General features: G+C 39.4%; 1 long non-coding RNA gene across 1 annotated transcript in view; it reads right to left on the reverse strand.

The window, feature by feature from the left end:
• Positions 1–26878, reverse strand: part of LOC138854046 (uncharacterized) — a 62231-nt gene extending 35353 nt beyond the window's left edge. Inside the window, exons 1-2 of the long non-coding RNA XR_011393242.1 lie at positions 26266–26878; positions 20107–20207 (exon numbers count right to left, since the gene is read on the reverse strand). This is a non-coding gene — a long non-coding RNA (uncharacterized lncRNA). The remainder of the gene's footprint in view (positions 1–20106; positions 20208–26265) is intronic.
• Between the last annotated feature and the right edge of the window lie 186 nt (positions 26879–27064).

Below are 27064 nucleotides of genomic sequence, written 5' to 3' on the forward strand. Positions count from 1 at the left end.
ACAGACAGTGATAAGGATATGTGTAGAATTTTTAAAACATACTTCCTCTCAGTTTTTACTCAGGAAGATACTAGCGATATTCCAGAAATAATAAATTATGTAGAACAGGATGATAATAAACTATGCACGATTAGGGTCACAAGTGACATGGCTCTTAGGCAAATTGATAAGTTAAAACCTAACAAATCCCCAGGCCCTGATGAACTGTATGCAAGGGTTCTAAAGGAATGTAAAGAGGAGCTTAGCAAACCTCTGGGTAATCTTTTCAATATATCACTACAGACTGGCATGGTGCCAGATAAGTGGAAAATGTCAAATGTGATACCTATTTTCAAAGCAGGTGACAGGTCCTTAGCTTCGAACTATAGACCAGTAAGCCTAACCTCCATAGTGGGAAAATTTATGGGATCAATAACTGCCGAGGCAGTTGGTAGCCACCTTGAAAAGCACAAATTAATCAACGAATCTCAGCATGGTTTTACAAAAGGGCATTCCTGCCTTAAGAATTTATTAACTTTTTTCTCTAAGGTATTTGCGGCGGTAGATCATGGTAATGAATATGATATTGTGTATCTGGACTTCAGTAAGGCTTTTGACAGGGTCCCACATCAGAGAATATTGAGGAAAATTAAGGCACATGGAATAGGAGAATTTTTTTCCTGGATAGAGGCATGGTTGACAAATAGGCAGCAGAGAGTTTGCATAAATGGGGAGAAATCAGAGTGGGGAAGCGTCACGAGCGGTGTTCCACAGGGGTCAGTGTTGGGCCCCTTGTTGTTCACAATCTACATAAACGACCTTGATGAGGGCATAAAGAGCGACATAAGTTTGCCGATGACACCAAAATAGGCCGTTGAATTCATTCTGACGAGGACATTAGAGCACTCCAGGAAGATTTGAATAGACTGATGCAGTGGTCGGAGAAGTGGCAGATGCAGTTTAATATAGACAAATACAAAGTTCTAAATATTAGACAGGAAAATAACCATGCCACATATAAACTAAATAATGTCGATCTTAATATTAAGTAAGTGAGTAACTAAGTTTATTCAGGTATACACAAATACAGTTACATAGAATTATCATACATAGAAGCATATGTGTAGAGAACCTAGGATAACCCAAAAAAGTCAGACAGATTGCGAGAAAGATTTAGGAGTCCTGGTTAGCAGTAATCTGAAACCAAGACAACAGTGCGTAAGTGTTCGCACTAAAGCTAACAGAATCCTTGGCTTCATATCAAGAAGCATAAATAATAGGATTCCTCAGGTTGTTCTTCAACTCTATACATCCTTGGTTAGACCTCATTTAGATTATACTGCACAGTTTTGGTCACCGTATTATAGAATGGATATAAATGCTCTGGAAAACATACAAAGGAGGATGACAAAGTTGATCCCGTGTATCAGAAATCTTCCCTATGAGAATAGACTGAGGTCCCTCAATCTGCACTCTCTGGAAAGGCATAGAATTAGGGGGGATATGATTGAGGTGTATAAATGGAAGACAAGAATAAATAAAGGGGATGTAAATATCGTGCTGAAAATATCTAGCCTAGACAAGACTCGTAGCAATGGTTTTAAGTTGAAAAAATTCAGATTCAGGGAGGATATAGGAAAGCACTGGTTTGGTAATAGAGTTGTGGATGAGTGGAACAAACTCCCAAGTACAGTTATTGAGGCTAAAACGTTGTGTACTTTTAAAAATAGGTTAGATAAATACATGAGTGGGTGTGGGTGGGTGTGAGTTGGACCTGACTAGCTTGTGCTACTAGATCAGTTGTCGTGTTCCTTCCTTAAGTGAATGTGACCTGCCCTGACTAGGTTGGGGCATTGGCTTAAGCCAGTATTAGACTTGGACCTGCCTCGCATGGGCCAGTAGGCCTGGTGCAGTGTTCCTTTTTATTTATTTATTTATTTATTAATTTGAACATGATACAGAGAAGTAAAAGGAATACAATTTTTAAAGTGCAACATACCAAAGCCCTTGGTTTGCAGAGCATTACGGGCACGCTTAAAATTAACTTAAGATTAACTAAGCAATGATGTATTCAGTGGTACAAAAATTATTGTAAAACAGATAACAATTTAGTACAAATGAGTATCACAAAGACAGGTTATATGGTCATTTACTGTGTAGCTGTGTAATCAGTAGAATGGAGTATTCTGTTAGGTAATGAAGTTAAATAGTAACAAAGTTTGATTGGGTCACAGGTTGACATTTATGAGATACAATAATGAGATACATATATGAGATACAATTTAAGAGATACAATTATTCAGTATTTATTTAGTTGTGGGTGAGTAAGTGATTTTTGAGAAGAGACTTGAATTTATAAATAGTGTTTCTTTTATATTCACAGGTAATGAATTCCAGATTTTAGGGCCTTTTATGTGCATTCAAATTCAAATTCAAAGTTTATTCTCTATAAAGATTACAATGTTGAATTTACAGAATTTGGTTGTTGTGTGGTTTACATGTAGTTAAATAATGATTACAGACTGTACCACTAGAACACCTAGCATGGCTAGGCATTTCGGGCAGACTTAGTTTAATTCTTTATTTTAAAATATTACAAATTATGAGGTAAGTTGGTATTATGGCTAAGTGACTAAATACTAGTTTGTGAGTTTAGCAATGTGAATGCTTTTGTTTTGGCACAGTACATAGTTTCAGTATTGGAGTATCATAGGATTCATTATTTTAAGATTGAGATTAATATTTCTGTTTATGGTCAAATGGGTGAGTGAGTGTAAGTGTGAACCACCAGGTGGTATTCGTGTAGTTAGTTGATGGGGTGTATCAGGGAGATAAGATGTTTTCTAATGGTAGTTTTGAAGGTGATGAATGTGTGCAGTTCTAGAGTTCTCAGGTAGGGTGTTCCAGATTTTAGGGCCTTTGACATACATTGAATTTTTGTAAAGGTTTAGTCGGACACGGGGAATGTCATAGAGATGTTTGTGTCTGGTGTTATGCCTGTGGGTTCTGTCACAACTATCAAGAAAGCATTTTAGGTCAAGGTTGATATTGGAGTTTAAGGTCCTGTAGATGTAGATTGCACAGTAGTAAGTGTGGCCTGGTGGCTAAAGCTCCCGCTTCACACACGGAGGGCCCGGGTTCGATTCCCGGCGGGTGGAAACATTTCGACACGTTTCCTTACACCTGTTGTCCTGTTCACCTAGCAGCAAATAGGTACCTGGGTGTTAGTCGACTGGTGTGGGTCGCATCCTGGGGGACAAGATTAAGGACCCCAATGGAAATAAGTTAGACAGTCCTCGATGACGCACTGACTTTCTTGGGTTATCCTGGGTGGCTAACCCTCCGGGGTTAAAAATCCGAACGAAATCTTATCTTATCTTATCTTATCTTATCTATGAAGAGTGGGGGGGTGTGTTGCCAGGGATGGGATTTAGTGATTATTCTTACTGCAGCTTTTTGTTGGGTTATTATTGGCTTTAGGTGTGTTGCTGCAGTTGATCCCCAAGCACAAATAGCATAGGTGAGGTATGGATAAATAAGCGAGTGGTATAGTGTGAGAAGGGCATTTTGCGGCACGTAGTATCGTATCTTGGAGAGGATCCCAACTGTTTTGGATACTTTTTTGGTTATGTGTTGGATATGGGTGCTGAAATTCAGGTTGTTGTCAAGGTATAGGCCTAGGAATTTGCCCTCATTATGTCTGGTAATTAGAGTGTTGTCGATCTTAATGTTAATTTGTGCATCTCCTGCTCTGCTACCAAACATAATATAGTAGGTTTTGTCAGTGTTAAGCATAAGTTTATTGGCTGTCATCCAAGTCGATATTTTGATCAGCTCCTCGTTAACAATGGTGTTGAGGGTGGCAAGATTAGGGTGAGAGATGACATAAGTCGTGTCGTCAGCAAAGAGAATGGGTTTCGGGTGTTGGGATACGTTTGGAAGATCATTGATGTATATGAGGAAGAGCAGGGGACCAAGGACACTTCCCTGCGGAACTCCAGTATCAAGTGGCCATGTTGTTGATGCTGTGTCTTTAATGGTAACATACTGATACCTATTAGTAAGGTAAGATTTGAAATAAGCAAGCACATGGCCTCTTATACCGTAATGGTCAAGTTTGAGGAGTAGGATGTCGTGGTCTACTGTGTCAAAAGCTTTTCTTAGGTCAATAAAAATTCCTAGTGGATATTCCTTATTTTCCAATGCTGTGTAAAGCAGATCTAGCATTTTTATGATTGCATCATTAGTGCTTTTATTTTTCCTAAATCCAAATTGGCAGGGGTTGAGTATTTTTTGTGCTGTTATAAATGAATATAGTCTCCTGTGCACAAGTTTCTCAAAGATTTTGGATAGCAATGGTAAGTTTTATATTGGCCTATAGTTGTTTAAGTCTGAAGGGTCACCACCTTTATGTATTGGTGTAACTCTTGCCATCTTGAGTAGTTTCGGGAAGGTGCTAGTTTCTAGTGACTTGTTAAAAAGTAATGAAATAGCATGCGAAAGGATATGGGCCGCTCGCTTGTACAGTAATGGTGGGACATTAGACAGATTCCCTGAGTTGTTTTTAAGTGATTTTATAATCTCGGTGACTTCCGAGGGCTCAGTTGGTGCAAGATAGAAGGAATTTGGGAAATTCCCATCTAGGTAGTCCCCGGCATGGGCACTGGTATGTGGGATTTTATTGGAGAGATTAGATCCTATGGTTGAGAAGAAGTCGTTTATCTTGTTAGCTGTGTCAGTGGGATGTAGTGGTGTTTCATTAGGTTTAGTTAGGACAATATTCTTGTTTTTTTTCAGTTTGTGGGTCCCTAGAATCTGAGAGAGTGTTTTCCAGGTCTTTTTTTATATCTCCTCTAGTGTCTGTGAATCTACTGGAGTAGTATAGTTGTTTGGCTTTCTTTATTACTTTGGTGAGAACTGATGAATAGTGTTTAAGAATATCTTTGTGTATTAAGCCCTGTCTATATTGCTTTTCATATTGGTGTTTCTTGTCAATGAATTTCAGAATGGTGCTGGTTAGCCATGGGCAACCAAGCCGTTTGTTTGTGATCTGTTTCGTTTTTATAGAACTACCATTAGAAAACATCTTATCTCCCTGATAAACCCCATCAACTAACTACACGAATACCACCTGGTGGTTCACACTTACACTCACTCACCCATTTGACCATAAACAGAAATATTAATCTCAATCTTAAAATAATGAATCCTATGATACTCCAATACTGAAACTATGTACTGTGCCAAAACAAAAGCATTCACATTGCTAAACTCACAAACTAGTATTTAGTCACTTAGCCATAAATCCAACTTACCTCATAATTTGTAATATTTTAAAATAAAGAATTAAACTAAGTCTGCCCGAAATGCCTAGCCATGCTAGGCGTTCTAGTGGTACACTCTGTAATCATTATTTAACTACATGTAAACCACACAACAACCAAATTCTGTAAATTCAACATTGTAATCTTTATAGAGAATAAACTTTGAATTTGAATTTGAATTTGAATAGGACAATGTTTGTTGTATAGTCTAAGTAATTTGTTAAGAAAAATGTCTGTCCAGTCATCAATACCATTGGCCTTGGAGAATTTTTGAGTTTTTGCATAGCGTGCGATGGACACGAGGAACATCAAAGAGTAATCTGTGCCTGTGTTATGGTCATGTGTTCTGTTGAGGTTGGTAAGGAGATGTCTGAGGGGAGGGTTTATGTCAGAGTTAAGTGTTCTATGTATGTAGTAGGTGCAGTAATAAGTATGGATGTTTTGTATTGTGAGTAGGTTTAGAGTTTTGAATATTGGTGGAGTGTGCTGTCTGTAGTGGGAATTTGTCATCATTCTGACTGCAGCCTTTTGTTGGGTGATTAGTGGTCTGAGATGGTTTATTGTTGTTGAGCCCCATGCACAAATTCCATAGGTGAGATAGGGGTAAATAAGTGAGTGATATAGGGCCAGGAGGGCTGTCTGTGGAACATAGTACCGTATCTTTGATAGTATGCCTACGGTCTTGGAATTTTTTTTTTGGAAATTTGTTGTATATGTGTTTGAAATTTGAGTCTATTATCAAGGTGGATTCCTAGGAATTTTCCCTCTGAGTTTTTTGAGAGGTGATCCATTTATCATTATGTTAAGAGATACATCTGCAGCTCTGTTACCAAACTGAATGTAGTAGGTTTTGTCAATGTTTAGAGTAAGTTTGTTGGTCCTCATCCAGGTTGATATTTTCTGTAATTCGGTATTTACAGTATTGGTCAGCATGACTGGGCTCAGGTGAGAGTAGACGTATGTAGTGTCATCTGCAAATAGTGTGGGTTTGAGTAGTTGCGATGCATTTGGTAGGTCATTTATGTATATGAGAAAGAGAAGAGGGCCTAGGACACTTCCCTGTGGGACACCAAATGTAATTGGCTGTGCGGAAGAGTTTGCCCCATTTGTGTACACATATTGGCTTCTGTTGCTGAGGTATGACTTTAGGTAGTTGAGGGAGTGCCCTCTTATACCATAGTGCGACAATTTTATGTGGAACAAGTCGTGGTCAACTGTATCGAAAGCTTTACGTAAGTCAATGAAGATCCCCAGTGGGACTTCTTTTTTCTCTATTGCTGTATAAATATGTTCTAGCATGTGGATAATAGCATCATTAGTATTTTTATTAGGCCTGAACCCAAATTGACAGGGGTTGAGTATGTTGTGGGAGATGAGGTAGGAATAGATACGCTTATGGATTAATTTTTCAAAGATTTTAGAGAGAGAGTGTAAGTTGGATATTGGCCTATAGTTATTCAAGTCTGTGTGGTCTCCTCCTTTATGGATCAGGGTGACCCTTGCTATTTTGAGAACTGTAGGAAAGGTAGAGGATTCAATGGATTTGTTAAAAAGTGTTGCAATGATTGGTGATAGCACCTGTGACACTTTTTTGTATATAATGGGTGGTAAGGTATTTAAATCTCCTGTCTTGTTTTTTAGCTTGTTGATAATAAGGGAGACCTCAGTTGGGTTAGTCGGAGCTAGGAACAGTGTGTTCGGGTAGTTGCCAGTGAGGTAGTCATTGGGTGGGGTATCTGAGCTTGGGATTTTATTGGCAAGGTTTTTTCCTTTAGTGGAGGAGAAATCATTGAGTCTGTTTGCTGTTTCAGTAGGTGGGAATTGGGGTTCATCTGGTTTTGTTAATTCAATTTCACAATTTCGTGTTATCTTTTTTGTTCCTAGTATTTCTGATAGGGTTTTCCAGGTCTTTTTTATGTCACCTCATAAGTTGGATAATCTGTTCTCATAATACAGTTTTTTAGCCCTTCTTATTAGGCTGGTTAGGATTGACGAGTGATGTTTTGTTTGGTCTCTGGTTATGTGGCCCATTCTGTACTGTTTTTCGTATAGGTGCTTTGTATTTATGGATTTGAGGATACTGGATGTTAGCCAGGGACTGTTCAGTCTCTTTGCAGTCATCTGTTTAGTTTTTTTAGGGCAGTGCTTGTTATAGAGGTATTGGGTCTTTTTTAGAAAATTATTAATATATTCGTCAATATCTGTATAGATTTCTAGCTCAGTGTGCCAGTCAATGTTTGTCACTGCTGCTGTGAAGTTATTGATAGCTGCCTCATTGTGAAGTTTGAAAGTGACTTTAGTAGTGTCTAGGGGTAATTTGCCAAGGTTTGTTATGAGGAAGGTAGGGTAATGGTCTGTGGTATTATCTGTGATTATGCCTGATCTTTAGGGGGATATGGTGTTGGTCCAGATGTGGTCTAGTAGGGAAACACTAGTCTCTGTAACTCTTGTAGGTTTTGTTACTGTTGGTAGCAACATGCAGTTACTCATAGTGTTTGTGAATTCAGTAACATGTGGGTCTTGGTCTTGTAGGAGATTTATATTGAGGTCACCTGAGAGTAGTAAGTGATCTTTGTTCATGCGTGCATCAGTTATCATACTTCCTAGGTTTTCACTAAAACGGCTAATGTTTGACTGTGGTACTCTGTTCATTCATTCATTAGAGATTCGCCGGTACTTCCGGCCCGGGTCTTCTCCATATGGCGACCCGGCTGTGGCCCCCAGTTTGGGGTGTCGTTCATCTTCTTCTTTCTTCTGTCTTCTTTCTTGGGCCCTCCGGCTGGAGGGTAACATCATCTTCTCTCTTGCAGCGACTTCCCGGAGGGGAGTGTCATCTCGCTTCTCATCTTCATCAGCAGGCGTCCACTTGGGCTTCATCAGCAGGCGTCTCTAGGGCCCAGGGTCTTCGAGCACTTGTTGCCCCATCAAATTGTTTGTTGTGTGGCATGGGCTCTAGGTAAGTTCAGACTTTTACCTAGTAAACAGGTACAGGCTCCATTGGATTTTTTTTTTTTTTAAGCGGTGGGGAAGGGGAGGTAGGGGAGTGATAGAAAGGAAGAGTAGGAGAGTCAACAGATGGAGAGGTAGTGGCAAATCCTCGTCTGTATGTGGCGTCGTCATTGAAGCGGTGGGTGGGCAGCCAGGACAGGGGTGAGAGTTCCCAGGTCTCGGACGACTAGGTACACCAGCCGGGCTGCGGTGTCTTCTTGGGTCGGGTCCCCAGGCGCCATTGGGAAGTGCCTCCGTCGGAGGGGCACCATCGCAGGGCAGTCAAGGAGGTAGTGCACTAGTGACCTGGGGACCATCTGGTTGCAATGGCAGCAGCGCTCCTCTAGCACGCGTTCGATGAGTCTTCTGGCAGTAGGGTAGCCAAGTCGCAGCTGGTGGATCCCTACCTGCAACTTCCTGTCTAGCCTCCGCATGCTCGGCGGGGGCTCCCCTCGGGTAGCCCTGTCATACCAGATCTGGCTACGCAATGTGCCCGGCCCTGGTAGTGGGCGCCTGGCTGCAGCGGTTGCCCACAGGTCCACCTGCCTGCGGCTGATGGCGATGGTGGTCACTGTCTGGGCCTCAAGAGTGGCTGACTTCGCCGCACCATCCACCGCATCATTCCCAGCGAGGTCGATGTAGATGTTTATCACTGTGAGAGGTTTTTGTAGGTATTTGGATTTGAATTTAGCTATTATATATTTCCCATGTTCATCCCTTGTGCAAGTATTAGCGATACATTCTAGTTGGTCTGAGTAGTATATAGCTGTGCCACCCCCTTGTTGGTCTGGCCTACAGTTGTGTATGGCTGTGTAACCAGGAATGGCATAGACATCCGTAGTATCAGGCTTTAGCCAGGTTTCGGTGAGAGTAATGATGGACATACTGGCATGCAGGGAATTTAGTAATGCTATGAGGTCATCGTAATGTTTGCTTAAAGATCTGATATTGTAGTTAAAGACAGTTATGTTGTTGTTGGCTCTGAGAAGTGCCTTTGATTGTTCTGCTGTGTAGTAATTACAGTTACTGTTTGATTCATTTAAGTCATTAGATAAGAGGTTGGTATCAGGATCAATGCTTGTTATCATAAGATTTATAGTGAATCTATAGTTAGAATTAAGTATAAGACAAAGTAAATATTCTAAAGCTATAAAATAGCACCTGAATTATTTTAACAAATGTAAAAAATACGAGCTAAGGTAGCTCTTTAAAGCTAAAATAAATGAGGCAATATAAAAGGGACTAAAATAATTTGTGGTGAACAAAAAAGTGGTAATCAAATAAATGAATATAATGGCAAAATAATGAGCTTATTACACTTTAGCACCTGAGAATAGCACCTTGATTGTTTTAACAATTGTGAATATATGAAATAAGGTTGTTATATAAAGCTAAAATAAAAGAGAAAAAATATAAGGGACTAAATTAAGTAATGATAAACAAAGTTAAAATGACAGATAGTCACTATGATATAATACTGATTTGGGAGTAAGATCTGATTTGTTATATATAATAAGTTGAGCAATATATTGTACTATAAAAAGTAAAAAAAAAATAATATGAGGTAGTTGGTACTTGTTAGCAAAAGATAATTAAGGGCCTTGAACAATGATATAATTGAAATATACACTAATTGCACACACAATATAGTCACTAAGATATGAAAATAATCTTAGAGTAGGACTTATAATATAAACTTATAATATAAAAATACAAATTAAAATGGTACTTGCAATTGCACTAGGGTCTGATATAAGATGTTAACAAGATCAAGAATATAACTAGATTTAAATTGAGAAAATAAAATTCACAAATTAAAGTACCAAAAGAATAATAAGTAAAAAAATAACAATGGCAATGACTTGGTTATAATATGATAGTAAGATGGTAGACAGGTACACAGGTACAAAGGATAATATTGTGGAAAATACTGTATATTTTCCGGAAACACGGTAATTTATAGGTAAACAGATGCCCTATATTGTATTTTTAAAAGAATTATGTTATCGAAAATGGGAAACTGGACCTGCGCCTGCGCAGACGGAGTCGCCATTTTGTTTGAATTTGTATTAGAACGTTGGTGAAATGGGAAGAATTTTTCGTGCTCTAGAGACTAAAATTGGGCTGACACCTCTCAAATAGGAGGCGAAATTGGTGGATATGCATTCCTGCATAACTTGAGATATCACGCGACAGGACAGGACAACTCCAGGAACCTCAGATAAGCTGTCTAATTTATGTTTAATTTCTGGCCAGTAAAATTTTCATAAATGTAGGCAAAAGGGGGGGTCCTGTACATGACACATTAATCTCCAGTCAAATTGGTGAGTGTTATGATTAAGATATTCTCTTTCTGTTATGTATATGTGTATCTATAATCATTTATTATTTTTAATATACAGTCCACAAATTTATATATTTACCAGCATTCCTGGTGATGTATTTTTCATTTGTAATTAATAGGTCCAGAGCAACTTGTGGATATGACAGTGGTAGGTATCGAAGGGGGACATTTTTTGCGACCTAGGTGTCCCAAATTCCTACTTGTCTAATTGATAAATAATAATTATCTTTGTTATTTACTGGTATGTACATTATGAGTTACATCCAGATAAATGCAATTTTCCACATTTAATTTGCCCGTTGGTCCTTCTTGAACCGGAGGTAATTAGTGAAGTCATTAATTAGTTGTTAATTATTTAATAATTATATGTGAAATGACAGAAGGAGGTGGATGTTAAGTTCACAAATTTATTTAATGTGTAGTGGATTATAATTATTACAATATTAATTTTGATAAGTCAAGTCTGGCTAAGTTTATATTAATTTGTATAATATTAATTTGATAAGACAATTCTGGCCAAGATTTATATCAGTGTATGTGTAATTGATAAGACAAGTGTGGGTAAAGATTATAATGTGTATAATATTAATTTTGCTATGCCAAATTCTGGCAAGGATTTATATTAATTTGTATAATAATTTTGATAAGCCAAGGCTGGCTAAAGGTTTGTACTCATGTACATTTAAAATTTATATTACAATCTTTTATATGTAATTGCTAAGCTCAAGTAGCTAGGATTTATTCAAAGGTAAGTTGTATCAGTGTTGTAAGTTGTAATCAGTGTTAAGTTGAATTTAATACATTGCATCATGGCTGAAAATGAGGAAATTAATGTAGAAGACAAACATATGGAATATAGAGCAAAGAAAGCCTCACTGCAGGCTAGAAAGGGTCATGTAACCAAGGCATATAATAAATGTTTGGAATTAATGAATCAAGAAACTGTGAATACTGATGATTTAAAATTGTATTTAGATGCTTTAGGGAATAGATATGATTCATACAAATTATATTACAACAAATATGAAGGAGATTTATTAGTAAACTGTGTAGATGAGACTGAAATAGATCTCATGATTAATCAGTATTATGAATTAGAGGAAAAGATTCTTTCTTGTAAAAGTCAGGCCTTGAATAAATTAAAATGTGTAAACCAGGCAGTTGGTCAGTCTGCTCCAACAAATAATATGTCTTTGCCTAAACTCCCAGAATTGTGTTTGCCTGTGTTTAATCCTGGAGAAAATTGGGAGGAATTTTGGTCAATTTTTAAAGCAGCTGTGCATGACAGGAGTGACCTAGCCTGTGTAACTAAATTATTTTACCTCAAAGGACAGGTAAGAGGAGATGCTCACATACTCATACAAGCCTTTCCCAATGTAGATGACTCTTACAAGGAAGCAGTTGACTTGTTGAAGATCACTTATGGTAATATAGAACAAAGTAGGTTGGATCTAGTGAATATTATTGTTAATTTAAAATCTCCAGATCACACTTACAAAGGTTTACAGCAGTTTAGAGTTAAACTGGAGAGCACTCTCAAAACTTTAAGTAATAAATATAATCTGAAGGAATCAGACTGGTTATTGAGTGCCATAGTATAGAATAAATTAAGCTGTAAAACACTTGAATGGTTATCGAATAAATATCACAAGGGTTATTTTGGTCTGGAGGAAATAAGACTAGGTCTACAAGAATTAATTGTTCCATTGCAGACCAGCCAACTAACTCATTTTAAAGATGCAACACATAATAACTCTGAAGTATCTGTCAAGTTTCACAAAGGAAAAAATTATCCCAATGGTAATAATCAAAATTCATTTCCTAAAAATAGTTGCATAGGTGCATATCAAGTAGCAAGAATCAGAAATAATCATTCTCCACAAGGTAAGAAGAATAAGTATCCTCCTAAGAGTAGCCTAGTTAATAAGAAACCAGTCAAAGAAAAGAGAGATTGTCTCTTCTGCAAGGGTACTCATTTTTCTAAGAATTGCAATGCATACAATTCATGGAATGATAAAGTTGAAAGATTGGAGGAACTTGACAGATGTATCAGGTGTTTAGGTAATCACAATGTAAAGGATTGCCATGCCAAATTAAACAACTGTTATCAGTGTCACAAAGGAAGACACCATGTAGTCATGTGTAAAGGTCTATATGATAATGTTGATAATAATGATAATGTTGACAATCCTGACACAATAGTAGCTAATGTAAAAATTGCTCCTAATGTTAATAATGATGGTTTTCCTGAAGTAGCCTTACCTGTGTTACAGGTAAAAATTGATGATAAAAGGCATAAATCAAAAAATGTAAGTGCATTATTGGACCAGGAATCCCAGCGTACTTTCATAAAACGTAAATGTCTTGATGGTATGAAAGTACAGATGGGAGATCCCACAACTTTAGAATTATCTGGTTTTCTCTCGGATAAAAGAGCTCAATTGTATGACACTGTTTATGTAACTGTCAGGTTGGGCAATGAGAAAAAATGTGTTAATGCAGTAATTGTAGATAGACTTCCAGAGAAAATATCTACAGGAGGGCTTAGTAAAGCTACAGAAAGACTCTCACATAATGTAAATTTAGCACCTTCTGGTGTAAGTGATGATTCTGTAGGCCCAATAAATATTTTGATAGGTAGTGACTATTATGCCTCCTTTGTAAAGGGTATGGTAAAGAAATGCGGTGTCACCCTTTTGAAGACTGTTGGAGGCCATGTAATGTATGGTAGGATTCCTCGTAATAATAATTCATGACTAGAGGAAACTACAAATACCATAACTGTGTGTCTTACTCATGAAGTTGTACCCCAGTATAATTCTTCCATAGAGGATGGTGTTGAGCAAGTGCATAAATTGTGGGAATTAGACAGCATTGGAATAAATGTAAATGAAGAAAGTCCAGACGATTCTTTTACTCAGGAGCAGTACCTGAAAGATGTAAAATTTGAATCTGGACAATACTGGGTACGACTTCGGTGGTGGAGACTGAACCATCCAGAATTGCCCACTAATTACAGAATGGCATATGGGCAATTAAAGGCTCAGCTCCGCGAACTGAGTAAGACACCAGAATTGTTAACTACATATAATGACATAATTACTGAGCAGTTAATTAATAAATTTATAGAAGAGGTACCTCCTGAGCAAGCCAAAATTTATGGTCACTATTTGCCACATCACGGAGTGAAGAAGGATTCTAAGACCACTTCTCTGAGAATTGTATTTAATTGTAGTGCCAGGAGTAACAAATATGTACCTAGTTTAAATGACTGTTTGATGACAGGTCAGTCGTTGACGGAAAAATTAGGAGATATCTTATTAAATTTCAGAGTGAAGCATTATGCCTTTACAGCTGACATAAGTAAAGCTTTCCTAAGAGTGGGTTTACAAGAGGCTGACCGGGATTGTACCCGCTTCTTATGGCCTGAGAATCCTATTGACCCACTTAGCCCTCTGAAAATCTTTCGCTTTAGGAGCGTATTATTTGGTGCTACATCCAGTCCGTTCCTACTTCAAACAACGATAAATGCACACCTTAAACGTATGGAAAGTCCATTGAGCAAGGTAATGAGCAAACAATTTTATGTGGGCAATTTCCTGGGTGTGACGTCAACTGAAGAGGAACTGTTAATGACTTATGGAGAGGCTAATAAAATAATGCAAAGTGCAAATATGCCTCTGAGGGAATGGAATAGTAATTCGTCCAAATTAAAGGACAAAATAAGTAAAGATTTCCTTGGAGATGAAGTGCCAAAATGTAGTAATGTATTGGGTTTAACTTGGGATACTGAGAGAGATTTGTTCATGTTAAAACCTAATAATTACAGTATGCCCAATAAATTAACTAAGAGAGTTTTGCCTGCTGAAGTTTCCAAATGTTTTGATCCACTAGGTTTAGTGTCACCCCTTACTATAAGAGGGAAATTATTAATTCAGGAAGCATGGAAACTTAAATGTGCTTGGGATGAAATTCTACCTGAGGAATTCATTAACAGGTGGGATGAATTAATTGGTGATTATGAAAAAATTCCAATGTTGGAGTTCCCATGCCAGGTGGCCAATCCAAATGGGAAAAATGTACTCCACATTTTTTGTGATGCTTCAAAATTGGCATATGGAGCAGTTGCTTACCTTCAATGTAATAGTGTTATTTCTCTTGTTATGTCTAAGGCTAAAGTGTCTCCAATTAAATCACGTACCTTACCTCAGTTGGAATTAACAGCCATTTATGTAGGTGTCAAATTAGCTAATTATATAAGAAATAAGTTGCAGGAGATAAATATTAGCGACACTGTAATTTGGTCTGATAGTGAGGTATCCTTACAATGGATTCGTAATGGAAACAGTAAAATTGTGTATGTACAAAACAGAGTCGCTGAAATTAATCAGATGCAAGGGAAGTATAATAGTTTGGGTCAGCATGTGTTAACATTTAATCATATACCTGGTGAGGAGAATCCAACTGATTTCTTGTCTCGAGGTTTGCCTTATGCTAAATTTGTAAATGCTGTATCATGGTTTAAAGAACCGAGCTGGTTGGTAAATAAAGCTAATTGGCCTGTACAAAAGGCGTATATTGCTCCTGTTGAAATTACTGTGACCACCGCTCCAATAGTTTGTCCTTCTTTATCCATTGATGTAAATAGGTATTCTTCTTTACCCAAACTAATCACTGTAACTAAGTTGGTGTTTAAATTTCTAAACAAGATGAATATTTCATATAAGTTTTTGTATCCTCTTGAATATTGGATAAAGAGGGTACAGGAGGAAATATATGGAAATGAGATTAAATTGATGATAGAAAGAAAAATTGGGAAAGGTTCCATAATAGAGAAATTGGGGCTGTATTTAGAGAACAGTGTAATTAGGTGCAGAGGTAGGTTACAAAATGCTGAATTGGGTGATTATGCTAAACACCCTATCTTACTGCCCAAAACTCATCATCTAACAAATTTAATTGTTCTAAATGCCCATAAAAATGTAATGTATGGTGGGGTACAAGATACCTTAAATTGTATTAGGGAAACTTTCTGGATTCCACAAAGACGGTAAAGTGTAAAAAGGGTAATTAAATCTTGTGTAATATGTCGCCGTGTGGATGCCAGATCCTATATGTACCCAGGTCCTCCACCATTGCCAAAGGAGCGTGTACAATTAGTGAAACCATTTGATGTAACAGGTGTAGACTATAGTGGTCCAATAATTTTAACAGGTACTTCAGATGGTGTTCCACTGAAAGTGTATGTTTGTTTGTTCACCTGTACTGCTACTAGGGCAGTTCATTTAGAAGTGGCACAGGACTTGTCTGCAGAACAGTTTATACAGCTGTTTCGAAAATTTGCAGCTAGGAGATCCTGTCCAAGATTGATGATTTCGGATAATGCCACAAATTTTGTAGCAGGTGCTCAACACTTGATAGAATTAAATAATAGTGACGATGTTCAATCTCTGTTAACCCAGCGAGGGTGTACCTGGAAATTTATTACTCCTAGAGCCCCTTGGCAGGGGGGCTGTACGAAAGACTGATAGGCACAGTGAAGAGGTGTCTCCGTAAAGTACTACACCGGAAGAGAATTAATTTGGAAGAATTCCGTGCAGTGTTAGTGGAGGCGGAAAATCGTATAAATAATAGGCCTCTCTCATATATGAGTGATACACCTGATGCAGATGTATTAACACCTTCTCACCTGATATGTGGAAGGAAATTGGAAGCTGCCCCTGTCTATAGAGATAATCCGGAAGAAAGTGATGAAGATTACAATGATGCGGCAGTGTTGTGTAATAAATTTAAAATGTTAAATAAAGTAATTGATCATTGGTCTAATGTGTGGTGTAAGGAATATCTTCTTACACTACGTGAACACTTTTATGGTGTGACAGAGGCAGTAAATCGACAGACCATTCAACCAGGTGACATTGTGTTAATTGACACTGAACAACATCGAACATTGTGGCCTCTGGGCAAAGTATTGACATTGTACCCAGATGCACAAGGTGTTGTCCGGAATGTCAAAGTGTTGTGTCATGGCCAGGAAAGTTTATGCACAATTAATAAACTGATTCCCTTGGAATTAGGTGTTCAATCAAACGTAAATGAAAATCTGAGGGAAAGTGACATGAGTGATACGGAAGATAACGCTGACCAAGTGATGCCGGAAGATGAAATCGTAGTAAGACTTACTAGAACAGCCACTCAAGCCAGAACCGGCTGGAATCGTCTCCTAAAGGAAGGAGTAATTTGAGTCATTTAGCAACGACCTCCGCCTGGCCGCAGTGTGGAAAATACTGTACATTTTCCGGAAATACGGTAATTTATAGGTAAATAGATGCCCTATATTGTATTTTTAAAAGAAGTATGTTATCGAAAATGGGAAACTAGACCTGCACCTGCACAGATGGAGTCTCCATTTTGTTTGAATTTGTATTAGAACGTTGGTGAAATAAGAAGAATTTTTCGTGCTCTAGAGATTAAAATTGGGCTGACACCTCTCAAATAGGAGGCAAAATTGGTGGATATGCATTCCTGCATAACTTGAGATATCACGCGACAGGACAGGACAACTCCAGGAACCTCAGATAAGCTGTCTAATTTATGTTTAATTTCTGGCCAGTAAAATTTTCATAAATGTAGGCAAAAGGGGGGGTCCTGTACATGACACATTAATCTCCAGTCAAATTGGTGAGTGTTATGATTAAGATATTCTCTTTCTGTTATGTATATGTGTATCTATAATCATTTATTATTTTTAATATACAGTCCACAAATTTATATATTTACCAGCATTCCTGGTGATGTATTTTTCATTTGTAATTAATAGGTCCAGAGCAACTTGTGGATATGACAGTGGTAGGTATCGAAGGGGGACATTTTTTGCGACCTAGGTGTCCCAAATTCCTACTTGTCTAATTGATAAATAATAATTATCTTTGTTATTTACTGGTATGTACATTATGAGTTACATCCAGATAAATGCAATTTTCCACAAATATAAAGGTTGGAGTTGAATATACAAACTTGAAAATTTGGCAACAAAATGTTATGAAAAGTATAAAATAATGATTAATGTACAAAAGTAAAATTGACTGGTAGTAAATATGGTGTTTAATAAAATTTTAGTAAGTAATAATGATTACAAAAAAAAAGTGAAAAAGTAATGTTTATTTTAAGTATTAAATTTTAAGAACAGTTATTTGGATTTAATATTGCACTTGTAGTTATACTAGAGGTTATTTAGCAGTACAAGGTAATTAAGAGTACTCTAAATATAGTAAATGTGGCATTAAAACAGGTTATGGTAATCAGAGCTAACAACAACATAACTATCTTTAACTACAACATCAGATCTTTAAGCAAGCATTATGATGACCTCCTAGCATTACTAAATTCCTTGCATGCCAATATGTCCATCATTACACTAACTGAAACCTGGCTAAAGCCTGATACTACAGATGTCTATGCCATTCCTGGTTACACAGCCATACACAACTGTAGGCCAGACCAACAAGGAGGTGGCACTGCTATATACTACTCAGACCAACTAGAATGTATCACTAATACTTGCACAAGGGATGAACATGGGGAATATATAATAGCTAAATTCAAATCCAAATACCTACAAAAACCTCTCACAGTGATAAACATCTACAGAGTTCCACAATCAAACATTAGCCAATTTAGTCAAAACCTAGTTAGTATGATAACTGATGCACGCATGAACAAAGATCACTTACTACTCTCAGGTGACTTCAATATAAATCTCCTGCAAGACCAGGACCCACACGTTACTGAATTCACAAACACAATGAGTAACTGCATGTTGCTACCAACAGTAACAAAACCTACAAGAGTTACAGAGACTAGTGTTTCCCTACTTGACCACATCTGGACCAACACCATATCCCCTTTAAAATCAGGCATAATTACAGATAATACCACAGACCACTACCTTACTTTCCTCATAACAACTCTTGGTAAAATACCCCAAGACACTACTAAAGTCACCTTCAGACTTCACAATGAGGCAGCCATTAATAACTTCACAACAGCAGTAACAAACATTGACTGGCACACTGAGCTAGAAATCTATACAGATATTGACGAATGTTTTAATAATTTTCTAGATAAGATAAGAGAGAGATAAGATTTTGTTCGGATTTTTAACCCCGGAGGGTTAGCCACCCAGGATAACCCAAGAAAGTCAGTGCGTCATCGAGGACTGTCTAACTTATTTCCATTGGGGTCCTTAATCTTGTCCCCCAGGATGCGACCCACACCAGTCGACTAACACCCAGGTACCTATTTGCTGCTAGGTGAACAGGACAACAGGTGTAAGGAAACGTGTCGGAATTTCCACCCGCCGGGCATCGAACCCGGGCCCTCCGTGTGTGAAGCGGGAGCTTTAGCCACCAGACCACCGGGCCACCGTTATAACAAGCACTGTCCTAAAAAAACTAAACAGATGACAGCTAAGAGACTGAACAGTCCCTGGCTAACACCCAGCATTCTCAAATCCATAAATACAAAACACCGATATGAAAAACAGTACAGAATGGGTCACATAACCAGAGACCAAACAAAACGTTACTCATCAATCCTAACCAGCCTGATAAGAAGGGCAAAAAAATTGTATTATGAGAACAGATTATCCAACTTACGAGGTGATATAAAAAAGACCTGGAAGACCCTATCAGAAATTCTGGGAACAAAAAAGATATCACGACATAGCGAAATAAAATTAGCAAAATCAGATGAACCCCAACTCCCACCAACAGAAACAGCAAACAGACTCAATGATTTCTTCTCCACTATAGGTCAAAACCTTGCCAATAATATCCCAAGCTCAGATACTCCACCAAATGACTACCTCACTGACAACTACCCGAACACACTGTCCTAGCTCCGACTAACCCATATGAAGTCTCCCTTATTATCAACGCACTGAAAAACAAGGCAGGAGATTTAAATACCTTACCACCCTTTATATACAAAAAAGCGTCACAAGTACTATCACCAATCATTGCAACACTCTTTAACAAATCCATTGAATCCTCCACCTTCCCTACAGTTCTCAAAATAGCAAGGGTCACCCCGATCCATAAAGGAGGAGACCAAACAGAGTTGAGTAACTATAGGCCAATATCCAATTTACACCCTCTCTCAAAAATCTTCGAAAAATTAATTCATAAACGAATCTACTCCTACCTCATCTCCCAAAACATTCTCAACCCCTGCCAATTTGGATTCAGGCCTAATAAAAATACTAATGATGCTATTATACACATGCTAGAACATATGTGAAAATTTGTGTGGACTGCCTCCAAGTGAGTCGCCTACCCTGGCAAACTCTGTTGACACCGAGCTCTGAGGTGGGTACCTCAGCCTCACAAGTGGCTTATAGAACAGATTTTTCACAAATGATTGTTATTGCAAGAATCTTTGCCTGCATGCACGTATAAAGGACTAACTTACTTGGTGTTGCAGCATATATCCTGATCTTCAACTTCCTAAGCCTAGCTTTAGCCCCTTTGGACTTCCCCTTAGGAACCACGTGCAACCGGGAGCATTAAATCCTGCAATATTCAATCGTTATTAGTGTCCTGCCTGCACCTCAGAAATTCCTATATCCAAGAGGGTATGTATCCCCTAGTATAACTATGCAGACTCAGACGCTAGCTTCAAACGGCTCTGAGACGCTGGTACTTACTGGGCATGCTCTCTCTCTGTAGCACGCCGAGCCCACAGTAACTCAACCCACAATCTCCTAAGTCACTGGCCAGATCCTACGGGAAAAGGTGAATATCTTGTCTTACTGTATGGGCTGATGGAGGAGATCATCTACGGTACATCGAGGTGCCTCTACCAGATTTCCCCAGGTCTCAGATGTGAAGACACGTGGGGGCGCCGCCTGCTGTTCATGGCACGTCTCGTCCAGTCGGTGTCTATCGTAAGAAGGACGCTATTCTGTCTTTGTGACCTGCGCCCCGCCATTCAAGCTAGGGCTGCCAGTTCTCCCTAGCTAACTTATCCTAATGTTTGCCTACATTATCGGCCTATTACTACCTATGTTAAGGTCTTAGGTCTACTCTATCATTATCTACAGATGCCTTAGTAAACCTAATATGAGTGTACTACCAGTAAACCTACCTACTCCTTCCCTGAAGAGTAAATCTATAAATTAAATAAGCTTACCAACCGCCAACCAGAGAATGCCGTGTTTGGGAGGGTTTAAGGGCCGCTCGGCTCAGACGACCAGACGCTCATGCTGGATCTGAGCTGTGGAACTATTTGGACCAAATAAATTTCCACAACATATATACACTGCAATAGAGAAAAAAGAAGTCCCTCTGGGGATCTTCATTGACTTACGTAAAGCTTTTGATACAGTTGACCATGACTTGCTCCACGTAAAATTGTCACACTATGGTATTAGAGGGCACTCCCTCAACTACCTCAAGTCTTACCTCAGCAACAGAAGCCAATATGTGTACGCAAATGGGGCAAGCTCTTCCGCACAACCAATTACAGTTGGTGTCCCACAGGGAAGTGTCCTTGGTCCTCTTCTCTTTCTCCTATACATAAATGACCTACCAAATGCTTCGCAATTACTCAAGCCCACACTTTTTGCAGATGACACTACATACGTCTTCTCTCACCCGAGCCCAGTCACGCTAGCCAATACTGTAAACACCGAATTACAGAAAATATCTACCTGGATGAGGACTAACAAACTTACACTAAACATTGACAAAACCTACTTCATTCAGTTTGGTAACAGAGCTACAGATGTCCCTCTTAACATAATGATAAACGGATCACCTATCACAAAGCTAACAGAGGGAAAATTCTTAGGAATCCACCTTGATAATAGACTCAAATTTCATACACATATACAACAAATTTCTAAGAAAATTTCCAAGACTGTAGGCATACTATCGAAGATACGGTACTATGCTCCACAGTCAGCCCTCCTGGCCCTATATCACTCTCTTATTTACCCCTATCTCACCTATGGAATTTGTGCATGGGGCTCAACAACAATTAACCATCTCAGACCACTAATTACCCAACAAAAGGCTGCAGTTAGAATGATAACAAATTCTCACTACAGGCAGCACACTCCACCAATATTCAATACACTAAACCTACTCACCATACAAAACATCCATACTTATTACTGCACCTATTACCTGGAGTTTACCTGGAGAGAGTTTCGGGGGTCAACGCCCCCGCGGCCCGGTCTGTGACCAGGCCTCCTGGTGGATCAGCGCCTGATCAACCAGGGTGTTGCTGCTGGCTGCACGCAAACCAACGTACGAGCCACAGCCCAGCTGATCAGGAACTGACTTTAGGTGCTTGTCCAGTGCCAGCTTGAAGACTGCCAGGGGTCTGTTGGTAATCCCCCTTATGTGTGCTGGGAGGCAGTTGAACAGTCTCGGGCCCCTGACACTTATTGTATGGTCTCTTAACGTGCTAGTGACACCCCTGCTTTTCATTGGGGGGATGGTGCATCGTCTGCCAAGTCTTTTGCTTTCGTAGTGAGTGATTTTCGTGTGCAAGTTCGGTACTAGTCCCTCTAGGATTTTCCAGGTGTATATAATCATGTATCTCTCCCTCCTGCGTTCCAGGGAATACAGGTTTAGAAACCTCAAGCGCTCCCAGTAATTGAGGTGTTTTATCTCCGTTATGCGCGCCGTGAAAGTTCTCTGTACATTTTCTAGGTCGGCAATTTCACCTGCCTTGAAAGGTGCTGTTAGAGTGCAGCAATATTCCAGCCTAGATAGAACAAGTGACCTGAAGAGTGTCATCATGGGCTTGGCCTCCCTAGTTTTGAAGGTTCTCATTATCCATCCTGTCATTTTTCTAGCAGATGCAATTGATACAATGTTATGGTCCTTGAAGGTGAGATCCTCCGACATAATCACTCCCAGGTCTTTGACGTTGGTGTTTCGCTCTATTTTGTGGCCAGAATTTGTTTTGTACTCTGATGAAGATTTAATTTCCTCATGTTTACCATATCTGAGTAATTGAAATTTCTCATCGTTGAACTTCATATTGTTTTCTGCAGCCCACTGAAAGATTTGGTTGATGTCCGCCTGGAGCCTTGCAGTGTCTGCAATGGAAGACACTGTCATGCAGATTCGGGTGTCATCTGCAAAGGAAGACACGGTGCTGTGGCTGACATCCTTGTCTATGTCGGATATGAGGATGAGGAACAAGATGGGAGCTAGTACTGTGCCTTGTGGAACAGAGCTTTTCACCGTAGCTGCCTCGGACTTTACTCTGTTGACGACTACTCTCTGTGTTCTGTTAGTGAGGAAATTATAGATCCATCGACCGACTTTTCCTGTTATTCCTTTAGCGCGCATTTTGTGCGCTATTACGCCATGGTCACACTTGTCGAAGGCTTTTGCAAAGTCTGTATATATTACATCTGCATTCTTTTTGTCTTCTAGTGCATTTAGGACCTTGTCGTAGTGATCCAGTAGTTGAGACAGACAGGAGCGACCTGTTCTAAACCCATGTTGCCCTGGGTTGTGTAACTGATGGGTTTCTAGATGGGTGGTGATCTTGCTTCTTAGGACCCTTTCAAAGATTTTATGATATGGGATGTTAGTGCTATTGGTCTGTAGTTCTTTGCTGTTGCTTTACTGCCCCCTTTGTGGAGTGGGGCTATGTCTGTTGTTTTTAGTAACTGAGGGACGACCCCCGTGTCCATGCTCCCTCTCCATAGGATGGAAAAGGCTCGTGATAGGGGCTTCTTGCAGTTCTTGATGAACACAGAGTTCCATGAGTCTGGCCCTGGGGCAGAGTGCATGGGCATGTCATTTATCGCCTGTTCGAAGTCATTTGGCGTCAGGATAACATCGGATAGGCTTGTGTTAATCAAATTTTGTGGCTCTCTCATAAAAAATTCATTTTGATCTTCGACTCTCAGTCTGGTTAGCGGCTTGCTAAAAACTGAGTCATATTGGGACTTGAGTAGCTCACTCATTTCCTTGTTGTCATCTGTGTAGGACCCATCTTGTTTAAGTAGGGGCCCAATACTGGACGTTGTTCTCGATTTTGATTTGGCATAGGAGAAGAAATACTTTGGGTTTCTTTCGATTTCATTTATGGCTTTTAGTTCTTCCCGCGATTCCTGACTCCTAAAGGATTCTTTTAGCTTAAGTTCGATGCTTGCTATTTCTCTGACCAGTGTCTCCCTGCGCATTTCAGATATATTGACCTCTTTTAGCCGCTCTGTTATTCTTTTCCGTCGCCTGTAAAGGGAGCGCCTGTCTCTTTCTATTTTACATCTACTCCTCCTTTTTCTTAGAGGAATAAGCCTTGTGCATACATCGAGTGCCACCGAGTTAATCTGTTCTAGGCATAAGTTTGGGTCTGTGTTGCTTAGTATATCTTCCCAGCTTATATCGGTTAGGACTTGGTTTATTTGGTCCCACTTTATGTTTTTGTTATTGAAGTTGAATTTGGTGAATGCTCCCTCGTGACTAGTCTCATTTTGTCGGTCTGGGGCTCCACGCATACATGTCTGAACCTCAATTATGTTGTGATCTGAGTATATTGTTTTTGATATGGTGACATTTCTTATCAGATCATCATTGTTAGTGAAGATGAGGTCTAGTGTATTCTCCAGTCTAGTAGGCTCTATTATTTGCTGGTTTAAATTGAATTTTGTGCAGAGATTTAAAAGCTCGTGTGAGTGTGAGTTTTCATCAGAGCTGCCTCCTGGTGTTATTACTGCAACAATATTATTTGCTATATTCCTCCATTTTAGGTGCCTTAAGTTGAAATCCCCCAGGAGCAAGATGTTGGGTGCAGGAGCTGGAAGATTTTCCAGACAGTGGTCAATTTTTAACAGCTGTTCCTGGAATTGCTGGGATGTTGCATCCGGAGGCTTGTAGACTACCACAATGACTAGGTTTTGGTTCTCGACCTTTACTGCTAAAACTTCCACTACGTCATTTGAGGCATTAAGCAGTTCTGTGCAAACAAGTGACTCTGCAATGTACAGGCCAACCCCCCCCTTTTGCCTGTTCACTCTGTCACATCTGTATAGGTTGTAACCTGGGATCCATATTTCGTTGTCCAAGTGATCCTTTATGTGGGTCTCAGTGAAAGCCGCGAACATTGCCTTTGCCTCTGCAAGCAGTCCACGGATGAAAGGTATTTTGTTGTTTGTTGCTGGCTTTAGACCCTGTATATTTGCAAAGAAGAATGTTATCGGACTGGTGGTACTGTTGGTACTGGGGGGGGATTTTTTTTCCGGCATTAGTATCTGTATCTGTTGGTTTGGAGTGGAGGCCATCGACTGTGGTTCCACTCCAGGAATGACTGGATTTGGTGTACGATTTCTGCCATTTCCTGCCAGTTTTTTTTTCTTCCTGGCACTAAAAAACCTCTCCCTCTTGAGTGGCTGTGGCTACCCAGGTTTTCCCATGGCCTGGATGTTTTGTATCTTTTTGTCCCCTTTAGATGGTATGCCTGGCAATTTAAGTTATAGCACAGTCTTTCCTGTACTGAAGAGGTACACATTTCAGGGTGAAAAAGCTTACAGGAAGGGAGTTTGCATTTTCCTGTTGTCATATGGGCATGACATTTTCTAGGGTGGTCATAGTTGCATGTCCCATCTGTTTTTCCAGATTTCCCATGCCAGCAGATACCAAGTGCATAGTATGAGTACAGGCTTGGTTTCCGTTTGCCTTGGGTTTCTGTGACTGTATTCCCTGTTGGTGCATGTTTCCCTGTCTTACTCCTATCCTCCCTAGCACCAACAATGGAGCTCCCACCAGTTGTTTTTGGTAATTTATCCTCACTATTGCTATTGGAGTCCTCTTGTTTGCTATTTCCTGCGGTATTTCTAGTTTGCAATATTGGTTTTATCTTATCTTTGACTACACTTGTTTCCCTACTATGGCTCCTGTCCTCTATGAGGTCATTTATATGTATTCCTTCCTGCGTATAATTCCCGACTACCTGGACAAAATCTCCAGCTTCACCATTACTGTCTCCCAGGACAGTATCTCCAGCTTCACCATTTCTGTCTCCCAGGACAGTATCTCCAGCTTCACCATTTCTGTCTCCCAGGACAGCACCTCCAGCTTCACCATTTCTGTCTCCCAGGACAGCACTATCAGCCCCACATTTACTGACTACCAGGACATCACCTCCAGCCTTACAGTTTCTGACTACATGGCCAGTATCAAGGGCAGTACCATTCAGCCCAGCCTTTTTATGTTCCCATCTGTTGTAGAAAGCTTCCAGGTTTTCTATGAAAGCAGCTTTGATGTTATCCTCTTTTAATACCCTTGTGATTTTAGTCCACAGATTTTCCTCATTTGGGCATACCCAAAAACACTTCTCTGTTTTAATACTGCTTGTAGCTAGTTCTGGGATATCTGCACAAGGAGCGTGACACCAATTTCCACAAAAATGACAATTTATCCATGTGGAAGCCCGTTTGTTTGACTGACCACAGACTACACACAGCTTCATAATGATTTGAATGGTTGATTTACTGCAATTCTACTAGCAACCTCTTGAATATTATATTAATAACCTCCTTAAATGAAGCTCTAGTTATTTGTATTTCTGTTTCTAACTCTTTTTGTATATTGGACAGCTTACCGTCACGTTCCTGATTTTTAATGTTTGTGTTTATAAGGGCGCCTACAAACCCATCCGTTTACAGTCTGCTTTATTGTCCAACGAAACTGTTTGAAACCAGTCCCGGTTCGGACCAGTCAAGGGTTCGGACCAGTCAAGGGTTCGGACCAGTCAAGGGTTCGGACCAGTCGATCTGCTCTGATCAGTGGGTCACTTATTTAAAACATACTGGTCGGTGATTTGAGCTAACACATGAAGGATCTACTGGAAATTATCTACCCGAGTAATATGTGATTTGACTGATACAAAAGTATAACTTGCGTGTTGAAGAGCCGGTGATATCTGGCAGCTCCTACAATGACGTACAGTCGACCTCTTTGTTTATCAATCGCTGTATCTGGCTTTTCTATTTTTGTTTTTTCCGTCTCCACCACAATAAATGCTATATTATCACTATAGTTGACTGGTGCAAATTTTGGAGGAAGGACGCTTTTTCTGTAGTAATAATTGCTTCTCGTTGTGTATATTGCGACCGCTGGTAACTACAGGTTATATGAAATTCACAGTAACGTCTGGTATTTCAAGAAAAAGAAACTAATGAAAGTCACTCCACTCCACTAAGTACCATTATAATACTGGTTAGTTGCTACTACAACACTGTATTCTGCTATTCACTGGTATCACTAGATTATATGCGAGTACACTAGCAGGCCAGGAAGATTATTAAAAACAGCTGACCTGTGGTAAGTTTCTGGCGACTTCTGGCACCTGCCTCTATAGGCTTATCACTTCATTTACAAATTCACCTGTTTTCAAATGA

Source organism: Cherax quadricarinatus, chromosome 47 (assembly GCF_038502225.1).
Source record: "Cherax quadricarinatus isolate ZL_2023a chromosome 47, ASM3850222v1, whole genome shotgun sequence".
Taxonomy (NCBI): Eukaryota; Metazoa; Arthropoda; class Malacostraca; order Decapoda; family Parastacidae; genus Cherax; species Cherax quadricarinatus.